This window comes from Martes martes, assembly GCF_963455335.1.
Source record: "Martes martes genome assembly, chromosome: 16".
Classification (NCBI taxonomy): domain Eukaryota; kingdom Metazoa; phylum Chordata; class Mammalia; order Carnivora; family Mustelidae; genus Martes; species Martes martes.
This window is the reverse complement of record NC_137904.1, coordinates 15,148,641-15,164,647: the sequence shown is the minus strand read 5'-3', so window position 1 is coordinate 15,164,647 and position 16,007 is coordinate 15,148,641. Positions and strand designations below refer to the sequence as shown.

At 42.7% G+C, this 16,007-nt stretch overlaps 1 protein-coding gene across 1 annotated transcript in view; it reads right to left on the bottom strand.

Moving 5' to 3' along the window:
- ZNF18 (zinc finger protein 18) overlaps nucleotides 1–8,893 on the bottom strand; it is a 55,925-nt gene extending 47,032 nt beyond the window's left edge. Inside the window, exon 1 of the mRNA XM_080827023.1 lies at nucleotides 8,507–8,893. The gene's annotated coding sequence lies outside the window, so the exon portion shown is untranslated. The remainder of the gene's footprint in view (nucleotides 1–8,506) is intronic.
- Between the last annotated feature and the right edge of the window lie 7,114 nt (nucleotides 8,894–16,007).

Here is a 16,007-nt window from a genome sequence, read left to right as displayed (position 1 = left end):
CCAAAATCTCCGGGATGCAGCAAAAGCAGTTCTTAAGAAGGAAGTTACAGCAACACAGTCCTATCTACAAGAAAAAAATCTCAACCTAACCTCACACCTAAAGGGCTAGAAAAAGAATAAACAAAATCCAAAACCAGTAGAGGAAAGGAAATAATAAAGATTAAAGCAGAAATAAACAAACAAACAATAGTACACATCAATGAAATCAGGAGTTGATCCTTTGAAAAAAATCAACAAAATTAATAAATCTTGGGGTGCCTCGGTGGCTCAGTCAGTTACACATCCGACTCTTGGTTTTGGTTCAGGTCATGAACTCATGGGTTCTGAGATCAAGCCCGGCATTAAGCTCTACACTCAGTAGGGAGTTTACTGGAGATTATCTCTCTCTGTCCCTCCTCCCACTAGTGCTTGTGCACGTTCTCTGTAAAATAAAAAATATTTTTTAAAAACTGAAAAACCTTTAGCCAGATTCATAAACAAGAAAGAGAGAGGGAGCTCAAATAAGTAAAATCAGAAATGAAAGGGAAAAAGTAAGAACTCAATTCACAGAAACACAAAAGATTACTGAAGAATATCATGAAACAGTATATATCAACAAACTGGACAACCCAGAAAAAAAAACGGATAAATTCTAGAAACAAACAACCTTCCAAAACTAATTCAGAACTAGGAAATTTGAATGAACCAGTTACTAGTATTGAAATTATATTAGTAATCAAAACACTCCCAACAAACAAATGTCCAGGACCAAATGGCTTCACAGGCAAATTCTAGCAAACTTTAAAAGTAGTTGATAACCAGAAAAAAAAAAAAAAAGTAGCTGATAATTATTCTTCTCAAACTATTCCAAAACATGGAAACGAGGAAAGCTTTCATTAATTCTACAAGGCCAGCACTATCCTAATACCAAAATCAGACAGAGACACTACAAAAAGAGAAAACTATAGGTCATTATCTCTCATGAACACAGATGTAAAAAACCACATCAAAACGTCTGCAAACCAAATTCAACAATACATTAAAAAATCATTCACTTTGCGGTGCCTGGGTGGCTCAGTGGGTTAAGCCTCCGCCTTCGGCTCAGGTCATGATCTCAGGGTCCTGGGATCAAGCCCCGCATCAGGCTCTCTGCTCAGTGGAAGGCCTGCTTCCCCCTCTTTCTCTGCCTGCCTCTCTGCCTACTTGTGATCTCTGTCTGTCAAATAAATAAATAAAATCTTTTTAAAAAATAAAAAATAAAAAATCATTCAATCAAGTGGCTCAATATTCATAAAACATTGTAACATCACATTTAACAAGGGGAAAAAAACATTTATGATCAACTCAATAGATGCAGAAAAAGCATTTGACAAAATACATATATTCAAGATAAAAACTCTCACAAAGTGGACTTAGAGGGAACATACCTTAAAAAAAAAAAAAAAGACATATATTTAAAAGCCTGCATCTAACATCATACTCGGTGGAGAAAAACTAAAAGCTTTTCCTCTAAGATCAGGAATAAAACAAGGATGTCCACTCACCCCTTTTATTCAACATAGTACTGGAAATCTTAGCTGTACCAATCAGACAAGAAAAAGGAATAAAAAGCATTCAAGGGGGCCTGGGTGGCTCAGTGGGTTAAGCCTCTGCCTTCGGCTCAGGTCATATCTCAGGGTCCTGGGATCGAGTCCCGAATTGGGCTCTCTGCTCGGGAGGGAGCCTGCTTCCTCCTCTCTCTCTCTCTCTGCCTCCTTGTGATCTTTCTGTCAAATAAATAAATAAAATCTTTAAAAAAAAAAAAAGCATTCAAACTGGTAAGGAGGAAGTAAAACTGTCACTACCTGCAGATGACATGACAATATACATAAAAAGCCCTAAGTCTCCATCAAAAAACTATCAGAACTGAAAAATGAATTCAGTAAAGTTGCAGGATACGAAATTAACATACAGAAAACCATTGTGTTTCCATACACTACTAATGAAATAGCAGAAAGAGAAATTAAGAAAACAATCCCATTTACAATTGCACATAAAAAAATAAAATAGCTAGGAATAACTTTAACCAAGGAGGTGAAAGACTTATACTCTGGAAACTTAAAAGACAGGGTCGCCTGGGTGGCTCAGTGGGTTAAGCCTCTGCCTTCAGCTCAGGTCATGATCTCAGGGTCCTGGGATTGAGCCCAGCATCGGGCTCTCTGCTCAGCAGGGAGCCTGCCTCCCCCTCTCTCTCTGCCTGTCTCTCTGCCTACCTGCGATCTCTGTCTGTCAAATAAATAAATAAAATCTTAAAAAAAAAAAAAACACTATAAGACATTATTGAAAGAAACTGAAGACAACACAAGAAATGGATAGATACAGCACACTCATGGACTGAAAGAATTAATATGTTTAAAAAACCCAGACTACCCAGACTACACAAAGCAACTTACAGATTCAATGCAATCCCTATCAATATACCAATAGTATTTTCCACAGAACTAAAATAATCCTAAAATTTGTACGGAACCACAAAAGATAACAGCCAAAGCAGTCTTGAGAAAGAACAAAGCTAGAGGTATCTCTGCTCCAGGATTTCAAGATAAACTACAAAGCTATGGCAATTAAGACAGTACGGTACTGGCATAAAAACAGACACATGGATCAAGAGAACAGGACAGAAAGCCTAGAAATAAACCCACATCCATATGGTCAATTAATCTACAACAAAAGAGACAGGACTATACAATGACGAAAAGCGTCTTTTCAATATATGGTGCTGAAAAAACTGGAGAGTTATATGCAAAAGAAGGAAACTGGACCACGTCTTTTTTCTTAAGATCTTATTTATTTATCTGAGAGAGAGAGTGCATGAGCAGGTGAGAGGGGCAGAGAGAGAGAGAGAGAGAAACAGACTCCCTCTCTGCTGATGCAGAGCTCCATCCCAGGACGCTGGGATCACGACCAGAGCCAAAGGCAGACGCTTAACTGAGCCACCCAGGCACCCAAAACTGGACCATTTTCTTACAATATACACAAAATTTAATTGAAAATAGATTAAAGACCTAAATGTGAGACCCGAAACCATAAGACTTCTAAATGAAAACACAGGCAGTAAAATCTTGGGGAACTGCCCCTAGCAACGTATTTATAGGTATGTCTTCTCAGGCAAGGGAAACAAAACCAAAAATAAGCCACTGGGACTATCCCAAATTAAAAAGCTATTGCACAGCGAAGGAAACCATCCACAAAACAAAAAGGCAACTTAGTGAACAGAAAAAGAAATGCACAAGTGATATAACCAATAAGGGATTACTATCCAAATATACAAAGAACTTCTACAACTCAACACCAAAAAAAACAAACAATTCAATTAAAAAATGGTCAGAAAACCTGAACAGAAAATTGTCCAAAGACCTACAGATGGCCAAGAGATACAGAAGAGATGCTCAACATTATTAATCACCAGGAAAACGCAAATCAAAACCACAATGATATCTCACAATGGTTAATATCAAAAACACAAAAAATAACAAGTGTTGGCAAGGATGTACAGAGAAGGGCACCCTTGTGCACGGTTGGTGGGAATGTAAAATGGTGTAACCATTGTGGAAAACAGAAAAAATTAAGAAGTAGAAATACTGGGGCCCCTGGATGGCTCTGTCAGTTAAGTCTGCCTTCGGCTCAGGTCACAATTCCGGGGTCCTGGGAACAAGCCCCATGTCAGGCTCCCTGCCCAGCAAGGAGTCTGCTTCTCCCTCTCCCTCTACCCCTTCCCCTGGCTTGTGATCTCTTGTGCTCTCTCTCTCTCTCGCTCTCTAATGAATAAATAAAATTTTTTAAAAATTAAAATTTTAAATTTTAAAAAGTAGTAGAAATACCGTTTGAGGGGCACCTGGGTGGCTCAGTGGGTTAAAGCCTCTGCCTTCGGCTCAGGTCATGATCCCCAGGGTCCTGCGATTGAGCCCTGCATCGGGCTCTCTGCTCCGTGGAAAGCCTGCTTTCTCCTCTCTCTCTGCCTGCCTCTCTGCCTACTTGTGATCTCTGTCTGTCAAATAAATTAATAAAATCTAAAAAAAAAAAAAAAAAAAGAAACACCGTTTGAGCTAGTAATTTCACTACTGGTATTTCTACAAAGAAAACAAAAACGCTAATTCAAAAAGATAAATGCACTCCTATGTTTACTGCAGCATTTACAACAGCCAAGATATGGAAGTAAACCAAGTGTCCATTGATAGATGAATGGATAAAGATACCATGTACATATACAATGAAATAGTACTCAGGCATATAAAAGAATGAAATCTTAATCATTTGTGACAACATGGATGGGCCTAGAGGACACTAGGCTAAGTGAAATAAATCTGACAGAGACAGAAAAATACCTTATGATTTCACTTATTTGTAGAACATTAAAAAAAATGAATAAAAAACAAAAGCCAGACTCTTAAATATAAATGTTTGCCAAAGGGGAGGGGGGTGGGGGTTATGAGCAAAATAAATAAAGAGGATTAAGAGATACAAACTTTCAGTTATAACAAGTTATACAGTATATACAAACATATCACAGATGAAAAACATACCATAGAGAATATAAATAATGATATATAACATTATATGTTGAAGACAGTTATTGTGGTGAGCATGGAGTAACGTACAGAATTGTCAAATCAGTATGTTGTAAACCTGGAACTAACAGAATATTGTATGTTAACTGCATTTTAATTTAAAAAAAAAAAGACTTTTTTCAAATAAATAAGCTAGGAGAATTTTTCACCAGTGGTTTCTTTTTTTTAAGATTTTATTTATTCATTTGAAAGAAAGAGAGCGAGCATGGGGGGAGGGGTGCACGTGGGGAGAGGAGGAAGTAGGCCCCCCACTGAGCAGGGAGCCCAACTTGGGGTTCGATCCCAGGACCCCAAGATCATGACCTGAGCTGAAGGCCGGCGCTTCACTGAGTGAGCCACTCAGGCACCCCTCGACAGTGATTTGTACTATAAGAAATGTTAAAGGACATCTTTCCAGTTGAAGAGAAACTCAGATCTACAGAAAGATATGAAGATCTCCAAAAATAGTAAATATATGGTGTATAAATATAGAAATACTATGGTTTCACTTCTTCTAACTTCCTTAAAAGGCAACTGACTTTTAAAATCAAAAATAACAACAGCGTGTACATAGAACATAAGTAGAAGTAAAAGATATGAAAACAGCACAAAGGAGTGAGTAAATGGAATCAATCAGGGAATTACACTTTTGAATTGTTAAATGAGGAAGGAATAGGAAGTGGGAAGTGACACCTAAATGTCAGGTGACAAACTGGAAGTGTAAAGGTGTTAAATAAGAGGCAGGAATGAGAAATGTAAATTGTTTAGGATAAAGTGGTATAAATATTAAACTCTAATATGTTAAACTCTGATAAAGATACATACTGGTAGCTGTAAAAATATTATACAAAGAAGAACAGCTTAAAAAAACAATAGAGGAATCCTAAAAAAGACCACTATCTCCGAATACAGTAAGATCAAGAGAATAAAAACCAGAAAGATCAACTGGAAAAAAGGACAATATGGTCCACTAACACAGGACCATATCAGTAATCATATTAAATGTAAATGGACTAAACATCTGAATTATAAGATTACCAGATTTAGAAAAGTAAGATCTAACCACAGAGTCCCTACAATAGAGATATTTAATACATAAAGACACTAAAGTTTGGAAATAAAACAATGGGGGAAAGACATCTTATGTAAACAGCGAGCATACAAAAGCTGGCATGGTTATATTACTATCTGACCAAGAGACTTCAAGAAATAAAGAAAAAGAAGACCATATCATTATGATGAGTCCAATCATTTAGAACCCAAAACCCTAAATGTATATGCACCTAATATCAAGTCTAAAGGGACAAATCCTCATAGCTGATAGAAAGTGAAGACCCCCCCCAAAAAAAAAAAATCAGTAAGGCTACAGAAAATCTGAGCATTATAAACCAATGCAATCTAAATGGCCATTCAGACTTGACAACTGCAGAATACAGATTCATTTCGAGTTCAAGTTCATATGAAACATTCGCCAAAGCAGACCACATGCATAAAGAAGAAAAGACTGGAATCTCAATTGCACCACAGTGCAATGAAATTAGAAACCAGTAACAAAGATACCTAGAAAATGCCAACATACAGAAATTATTAACTAACTAATATAACCTATGGCCAAAGGAAAAAAAATCACAATGGACATTAAAATGTTTTCTTTTCTTTTTTAAAGATTTTTATTTGACACAGAGAAAGAGAGAGAAGGCGCACAAACAAGGAGAGCAACAGGGGGATATGCAAGGGGAGGGGGAGAACCAGGCCACCCACCCCCTCCCCCCTCTACCTACCACCAGCAAGAAGCCTGACTTGGAGCTCCATCCCCGGACCCCAGGATCCCGACCTGAGTAGAAGGCAGACATTTAACTGACTGAGCCACCCAGGCACCCCGAAAATTAAAATGTTTTCATATTGAATGATAGTGAAAACACAGTATCAAAATGTATAGGTAACAGCTAAAGCTCTAGAGAAAAAATGTAGTTTTGAATAAATATGTTAAAATACTAAATAAGGGGCACCTGGGTGGTTCAGTCAGTCAAGTGTCCCACTCTTGATCTCAGGTTTGTGAACTGAAGCCCCGCACCGCTGGGCATGGGGTCTACTTAAAATAAATAAATAAATGGGGTGCCTGGGTGGCAAACTTGATTGGACAGCCTACCTCTTGGTTTCCGCTCAGGTAAGATCGTGGGGTCCTGGGATCAAGCCCTGCTTCTGGCTCCAACCACTCAGTGTGGGGTCTTCTTAGGGTTCTCTCCCTTGCCCCTCCCACTCATGCTCTAAGATAAATAAATAAAAATCTAACAAAAAAACCACATAAATATTAAATAAATACTGAATAAATATACACGCATCCTTTATAACCTAAAGCTATTTGGCTCCTGAGTTTCAAATAACAAGTTGAAAGATTTCAGATGGCAAGAGACTGATGGGTGGACTCATTCAAATTTATTGCTTCCCGAATGAAGACAGCAGTTCAGATGACATTTAGGGAAAATTATAAATCTTATAAAATATTTAAATCTGATTTTAGTAATTATATCCTTAAAAAATGCTAAGAAAAATGCCTCAATTATTCCAGATTAAATTATAGAGGGTATCGTTTCTATTCCAATGATTTCATGAGTATCCGCTCCTGTTATGAAAAATGTTTCAAGCAATCCCACATGTATAGTTGTTAGTCAAACTGTAACAAATCAGAGTGAACTTAAAATGCAACCTTTGGTAAGTATGCTTACAATACCTATGCATACAAGTAGCCCTCTGCTGTGTACCTAATACTGACAAACACTTTTTCCTGAAGCGAACTTCAGTCAAGTCCCGGGAGTCCTCTTTTTGACGAGGCCTGGCCTTTCAGGTCTGTCCTTGACCCTTTCAGTCCCGTTTTAGCAAGAACCTTGCTGAGTCCTGTTTGGAGGGAAAGTCCCTCATCTCCGATAGCTGGTCAAATTCTACATCAATCATGGTGTCTGATCAGCCCCGACACCTGAACAAATTCCCTATCACCAGCTCTGCCTTCTGCAAAACTCCAGTCAAGACGATGTCAGCCAGAGTTCCCTTTGCCCCGGATGCTTCCTCTTAGTCATTGTGCATCCACGCACCCCTCCCTCCCGCCCCTGCACCGGGCTCCTTGGCTGTTTAGTTCTCCACTCCTCCTTGTTGCAGGGTGCAGCCCGGTAGCTCTCTGCTCCTGCAAAACCGCATTGCAGCAGCCCCCCTGAATAAACGCTGCCTCACCGTCCTTAAGGAGCATACGAGTAATTTTTTCCCCAACACTACGTATCAGCTCCTTATTAGGCCCTGTTCATGCCATTTCTAATCCTCACAACCCCCCTGCAAGGCAAGTATCAGAGTTGACTGATTAGGAACCTCGGGAGGCTCACAACGGGCGGCCGACTTGGAACCCACGAAGCTCCAGGCAAGGCCTGTGTTTTGGGGAGGACAGCTGCCAACGCTGGGGGACCTGGGGGTAGGGAGCGGGTTTGGGGGCTTTCACAAACGCCCTGAGGCTGGAGGGCTACTGGAATGTGGCGTCCCGGAGGCCGAGGCAGCGCTCCCCACCCAGGTATCCTCCACTCTCGCTGCGCAACGCCCAAAGCAACCCAGAGAGAGAGGCTCCGGGCATCGGCCCACGCGGGGCCCCTCTCTTCCAGCCTCCGGGGGAAGGCAGAGGAAGCGGCCCGGTTTCGGTGCGGGTCCAGGGGCGCGGCCGAGGAGTCCGGCGCTTAGAGCCCGCTCGCGGCAGCGGCGTCTCCACTACCCCACAGCCCCTCGGCCCCGCCACCCCTGCCCCGCACCCGCCGCGTCCCCGCGCCCTCCGAGACCATCAGGCGCGCGTTCGCCGGCGCAGCCGCCGCTCCCGGGGGCCTCACCGAGGCCGGCGCCGAGACAGGAGGCGCCAGGCCCGACCCCGGGTGGCCGCAGCCAGGCCCGCCCAGCCCGCGCGCGCTCACCTCGGCCCGCGACGCCGACTCCAGGCGCACTTCCGGGAGGCGGGCGACTGCGCGCGCCGCCGGCGCCGGCATTGACGCGGAGGGGCGGGGCCCGTGCTGGGGCGCGGACTCCGATTGGCCGCCCGCGTCGCCCCGCCCCTCCTGCGTCCTCCGGGCTCCGAGGCCGCTCCCGGTCGCCCTCTGCGGCGCTTGGGTCATTCATTCCAGATTGGTGCGTTTGCTCTCTCGCTGGTCTCCAAGCGCTGCGACGGTCCACCAAGATAATTCCCTTGTCTGTCCCAGACCCTGTGCCGGCTCCACATCTTTGCGACTCTGCCAGGAGCCCAGACGCTCAGGCGGGGCCTCTGCTCTCTGCCCCTCCCCCCCACTCCATTCCCACCTTACCCCGCCCCACCCCCGCCTTCGGCCTCCCTGCGGCGTTTGATTTACCCCGACCTCTCCCCGTCCTGCTGCTCCAGCTCCTGGGCGCTCTCTCTCCACTTCCCCGTGTTGGAATTCGGCCAGGTGCTAGCTAACCTGTCGCCTCCCATCCGTCCTCTGTCTGTCTCCCTCCTTCTGCCTCCCCCAGACCCTCTGCTTCAACATATGTATCCTCCTCGGTCCCCTCCTCCTTCCCTTTCCCGCAGGCCAGAAGTCACGAAGCGCTGTGGGTTTGCCTCCTCTCTCTGACACCGCCTCCTCTCTCCACTCTCCACCTCTGTCTCCCTTCCCCGTCCCTGCCGCAGTCGTTTCGTGATACAAAGCAGCGTTGATAAAAGTATCGGGTCCAAATTTGCGAGCCCGGACTCCTATGTGTATCGCATGTGGGTTCAGTTTTGGGCAATTGTCAAACTGGGGTGGCATTCAGGAACGGTTGCAGGGTGGTGAGCTGCCCTGGCCCACGTTTAGAGGAATTGAAGACATTCTGAAGAAATAAGGCTTTGGAAGAGGGAGGAGGGTGAATCGTGATATCTTAACATATCTGAAAAACCAACCAGTGGAAAAGGGATTTAGCATCTTGTTCTAGGTCCCAGGGCCTGAACAAGACCCAGCATGTGAAAACTACTTCAGCTTAACGCAAGTGGAAATTTCTAAAGTCAACTTGTCTAGCAATGCTACTTTATGAGCTCCTGAAGCAACAGAGTGGCAATTTATTGGGAACATTTTACTAAATTTTTTAAAAGATTTTACTTATTTATTTGACAAAGATCACAAAAAGGGATCGAGGCAGGCAGAGGGAGAGGGAGAAGCAGGCTCCCTGATGAGCAGAGAGCCCAATGTGGGGCTCATCCCAGGACCCTGAGATCCAGGCCTGAGCAGAAGGCAGAGGCTTAACCCACTGAGCCACCCAGGCACCCCATATCAGGAACATTTTAAAGAGATACCTGCAGTGGCTGTTTCTTCTGACACAAAGGGCTTTCCTTCTAAGAAAGCCAAGAGACTTTGGAAAGGAAGATGATGAGTTTCTGTCTTCAACATTTTAGCTTTTAGCTGATCGGTATCCAAGGAAGATAACAACAATTCAAAACCTTTAGTCAGGCCATAGATAGTTCATGAATCTGATGGAGGCTATAAATCTTTTCCCAAGGAAAAATCACATACACATCTTCAACATTTTTCACACAAATTCAGGGAGTTCACAGAGCCCTGAAGCCCGTCCTCAGAACCGGTGAAGCTCATTGTAAGAACTCAAACCTTGATAGATGGCTCCTGACATGGAAGTGACACTTGGTAGTTTAATAATTTATTTATAAACTGGCAACTTGAGGGGCTCCTAGGTGACTAATTCGGTTCAGCATCTGCCTTCAGCTCAGGTCATGATCTCGGGGTCCTGGGATCAAGCCCTGCAACAGGCTACCGGCTCAGTGGGGAGTCTGCTTCTCCCTCTCCCCCGACCCTCACCCCTGCTCAGGCTCTCTCTAGGTCTCTCTTTCATAAATAAAAAATCTCTAAAAATAAAAATAGGGGTGCCTGGGTGGCTCAGTCGGTTGGGTGTCTGACTTTGGCTCAGGTCATGATCTCGGGGTCCTGGGATCGAGCCCATGCCGGGATCTCTGCTCAGTGGGGAGTCAGCTTCTTCTCACTCTCCCTCTGTGCTCTCCGCCTCTCTGTCTCTCAGATAAATAAAATCTTTTTAAAAATACAAAAATAAAAAATAAAAATGAACTGGCAACTTGAGGTGAAGCATGAAATTTTCCTTCTGTCTGAACAGACTGAACAACTAAAAAATATATTTTAAAAGTTGGGAGGCATCTCTCTCAGTCTAGGAAATAATGGAACTCTATCATCTATCCTGATTCATTTATTCACGCACTCATTCAGTAAATATTTATCAGATGCCTCTAGCACCCAGCACTGTTCCAACAGCGGGTGACACAACAATGAACAAAGTTCCTGCCCTCAGAGGATTTATGTTTTGTGAAAGAGTTGGCCAATAAATAGACACACAAACAATAATAAGTATGTTGGATAATGATAAGTGTTGTAGAGAAAATTAAGCCAAGATGAGAGGGTATAGGCAGTGTTAGGGATGGTATGTTGTTTAATAGGATGATCAGGGAAGAGCTAACGGATAAAACATCTCAGAACCCAGACCATACGTGAAGGATCAGATCTTGTGGATATCTGGAGGAGGCTCCCAGGCACAGAAAATAACAAATGCCCAAGTCCTGAGACAACAAGTGAAAATAAGAGAAGAGGTATGAGAAGCGAGTCCTGAGACACATCAACATGTTAGGATCAAGAACATAAGGAGGACCCATCAAAGGAGAAAGAGATCAAGGGGCATCGAGATAAGAGAAAAACAAAGACAGATGGATGTCCTGGAGCCCAAGTGTGCAAATTATTCAAAAAAAAAAAAAAAGGAGGCAGTAATCAACTAGATCAAAAGCTAGTGGTCAAGGGTACGATAAGGATTGAGAATTGACCATCGGTTTCAGCAAGAGGGGAAATCACTGGTGACCTTAGCAAGAACAGCAGAGTGGAGAAAACCTGAATGGAGCCCTTCCATAGAGAAACAAATAGAAGCAACAAATAGAAACAAATCATTTAAGAAGTTTTGCCATAAAGGGAAGTATCAAAACGAGGCAAATTAGGCAGTATTGCAGCTTGTTTCTATGCTGAATGGAACGATCCAGCAGAGAGGACAAACTTGTAATGCATGAGAGGGAAGAGAAAACTGTGAAACAGTATTTTTTTTTAAGGTTTTTTTTTAATTTATTTGACAGAGATCACAAGTAGGCAGAGAGACAGGAAGAGAGAGGGGAAAGTGGGCTCCCTGCTGAGCAGAGAGCCCGATGCAGGATTCGATTCCAGGACCCTGGGATTATGACCTGAACTGAAGGCAGAGGCTTTAACCCACTGAGCCACCCAGGTGCCCCTGAAACAGTACTCTTGAGCAGAGGAAAGGTTGCTCTTCGATTTACAAAACTCCAGGTTACTCCAGTTAGGCCACGTGGGGCACCTGCAGAAAACATTCGTCACTGCAGAGAAGCTTAAAGTCAAAAATTATAAGCTGCACCAGAAACAATCCATCAAAAGGGACAGCCCCCAGTTATTTTTTTAAATGAGAACTTGCATCCCCAAAATTAGAGATAATAGAACAATCTGAGTTTTTTTAAAGATTTTTTATTATTTTGTAAAGATTTTGTTTATTTATTTGAGTGAGACCGAGCATGAGGGGGGGATCAGCAGAGGGAGAGGGAAAAACAGACTCCCCAATGAGCAGGGAGCCTGATGCGGGGCTTGATCATGGGACCCCGAGATCATAACCCAAGCCAAAGACAGATGTTTAACCAACTGAGCCACCTAGGCAGCCCATACTTTTTAAATTATTTTTCCGTAATCTCTGCACCCAACATGGGGCTTGAACTTACAACCCCGAGATCAAGAGTCACATGAGCCACCGAAGGAGCCAGCCAGGTACCTCAGTCTGAAAGAGATTTTTAAGTAAGTGTCCTGGATGGTTCAAAGAGTAAAAGAAGTAGAAACCATAAAAACAATAAAAAATAAAATAAAAAGGAGAGCATCATGGAAAGAAAAGAGAGAAGGAAAGACACAACAAACTATTACAACAGCAGAACCAATTGTGTCTTTTACAAACTAAAAAATATTCACTTTGAAATTAAAAAGTCCACTCCTCTTGACATTAGACACAGCAAATATCCTTGCTCCTGATACCACTGCAGAAATGTGAAGATGGCACGCCTGGGGGGCTCAGTGGGTTGAGGGCCTGCCTTCGGCTCAGATCATGATCTCAGGGTCCTGGGATCGAATCCAAAGTCTGGCTCCCTGATCATCAGGGAACTGCTTCTCCCTCTCCCTCTGCCTGCCGCTCCCCCTGCTTGTGCTGGCTCTCGCTTTCTCTCTCTCTGACAAATAAATAAATACAATCTTTAAAAACAAAAACAAAAACCTAAAGATGGATGGAAATTCAGATGGACGCACTAGTGCTTCAGCAAGACTCGGCTTTAAACTGAACATGTTTCTCTCTTCCTCATTCTTGAAGCCTCCCTCGCCTCCCCTTCGCTTGTTTTTCTGTATAGACTCCTTTGTTCCAGGAACTCAGTATCGATATTGACATCTCGCTGACCTCAATGTATACTTAGTAACGAGATTCTGATGGCAGGTGGCAGCGCTGGTCACGAGACCACCTTGAAGACGTGACGCAGGGCTAGCAGCACGTTCCAGATTCCCATGGAAACCGCCCAGATCCTGCATTTTCCTATAAAACCTCTCAGCCTTTTACCCCGGGAAGTCATGTAGTCTTGGAGGCATTAGCCTGCTCTAGCCTCCTGTGCTTGGCAAAGTAATAAATTTTCTTCCTTCTTTACACCCAAACTCTGTCTTCTCGTTACATATTTTGGTTTCGGAGCACAGAGGTCAGTTTTCAGCAACACTCCCACTGTAGAAATAAGGAAACTGAGATCTGGAGGGATCCGTGCCTAACTCAGGGCCACAAAGACATTCAGTTGCTGAACCTAAATTTAAACTTTTTTCTGACTCCAAATTTCATGTTCTTGCCTCTCTCTGCTGCACGATGCCCCAGGATAGAGCTGGTCAGCGAGGACGCACTGCTCAGAGATGGTGTAAGCTTTGGGAGTATTACGGGTGATCTCTTAGGAGAAAAATTTATTGTTATGAATTTAACAATGAAGTTCAATTACATGAGATTACAGTGGGTCAAATCAGTTATCTCATTAACAATTCACTGAAACCTAGTAACATAGATTTGAACAGAGATCTGAAAAGGGATGTTGGCTTTAGCAGGTGGGGGCATGTGGATCCAGATTGACTTGAGTTTAAGGAAGTGGAGAATACCAGTGAAGGCTGTGTGGAAATGCTGACCACACAGAGTGAGCAAGGAAAGGACGTTGGAACAGAAACCAATCTCAATACTCTTCCTGTGACATCAAGATGTGGTTTGTAACCTCCTGACTTCACTAGAGTAAACCGTGGTTTTAATTCATGGTGAATGGAAGCCACATTGTCTTCTATGGGCTGTTCAGAGAGTACTTAACAAAATGCTGGGGTTTTTTTTTCTGGTGAGGAGAAGGCCTAACATATCACTTGTTTTATGGGGAGTGTCTTGAAGGAGGTCTTTAAGATGTTCGAGAAGGTTCAGGTGGGGCTGAGAGGATTTCTTACGTGCTTACAGGTGAGACAAGGGACCACAGACCTGACTGGAGAAATCTGAGTCCTTCTTAAAAAAAAAAAAAAAAAATCTGTGGATAAATCCTGATGCTTCTCTAACCAAACCAAATTCCTGAGGACATAAAATATCTTTAGACAAGGGGTTTTCAGTTGGAGCCTTGAGGATTTCAATGACTAAACCCCTTTAGTGCAGGTGTTTGTAGATATAAGAATTCTTTTGGAGATTTCCCCAAATGAACCGATGACTCTTTTAAGTATAAAAAGCTATTTATTGCATGCTTAGGTAGATGCCTTTAAAGATCTAAAACTTTGGAGCCTGAGAGATGAGAAAGAAACTCAGCTCCGTGAGTACTGAATAAAATGGACTGAACGGTCCCCTCATTTGTCATAGGCTGAGCGTACTTGTGTCATAGTATGACACAAAGGTATGCTAAGAGAAGAGAAGGTCTGTGACATGGGGCACCACCCAGGCGCCCTAGAAATGTACATTTATATCCACTGTCATGGATGATGAATGTCACCTTAACTATATATGTATGTATGTTTGTATATAATATATATTTATGTACACAAAAATATGTCTATATGTGCTGCATGTAAGTATATGCATGCATGTGTATATATGTATAATTACACTGGTAAATATAAGTATTTATATTCTATGTAAATATGTATGTATATGTGGCAGTGTATATATACAGACTATTAAATATATACAAATTATAAATATATAAAGATTATATAATATAGATTATATAGAGAGAAAAGGATTATATACATACAGATTACATATAGAATATATCCAGAAAAAAATATATATCCAGAACATGAAGGTAATTTTTCAGCAATGTTTAAGGTCGTACAATATCCTATCAAGTACTAAGTCCGATGAGAAAAGTTTGGGGGCATCTGGGTGGTTCAGTCCATTGAGCATCTGCCTTTGGCTCAGGTCACGGTTGCAGGGTCCTGGGATCCAGTCCCACTTTGGGCTCCCTGCTCGGTGGGGAGCCTGGTTCTCTCTTTCCCCTGCTTGTGTTCTCTCTCTTGCTCTCTCTCAAATAAATAAATAAAATCTTTTTTTTTTTTTTAATGCAAGGTAGGGGTGCCTGGGTGGCTCAGTGGGTTAAAGCCTCTGCCTTCAGCTCGGGTCATGATCCCAGGGTCCTGGGATGGAGCCCCGCATCGGGCTCTCTGCTCAGCAGGGAGCTTGCTTCCCTTCCTCTCTGCCTGCCTCTCTGCCTACTTGTGATCTCTGTCTGTCAAATAAATAAAAAAAATCTCTTTTAAAAAATGCAAGGTATTGGGTGCCTGGGTGGCTCAGTTGAGTAAGTATCCATGAGCTTTGCTTAAGTTAAGCTATTGTGAGCGTCCAACTCATGATTTCAGCTCAGGTCAGAAGATAAAGCCCCACAGTGGGCTCCATGGTCAGCCCGGAGTCTGCTTGAGCTTGTCTCTCCCCCTCTCCCTCTGCACTTCCCCCACTCATCCTTGCTATAAATAAATAAATAAATAAATAAATGTGCAATGTATCTTTCAATTCGTTTGCAAGAGGCGCTGACTTACGTCAGGGGCTATGGAAATTAGTTGCCCCATTTCATCGAAAACTTTTGCTTAATTAGCAGATGGTACTGAAAAATTAATATGTACTGCCAATGATGTACTTTTTCCATTTGGAGGTTTTGTGTGATTTTTCACTTATGGTAACCATTAAAACTAATGTCAAAAATAAACTTAGAACCAGACCTGAAAAATCTCTGCATAACAGAGTGTAAACCAAGATTTGATCAGAGAATGCAGCATATTCATTTCATTGTTCATTATATTTTTATGAGAACATTACTCGAGAGAAAAATATTTTTCAAATAGTTTT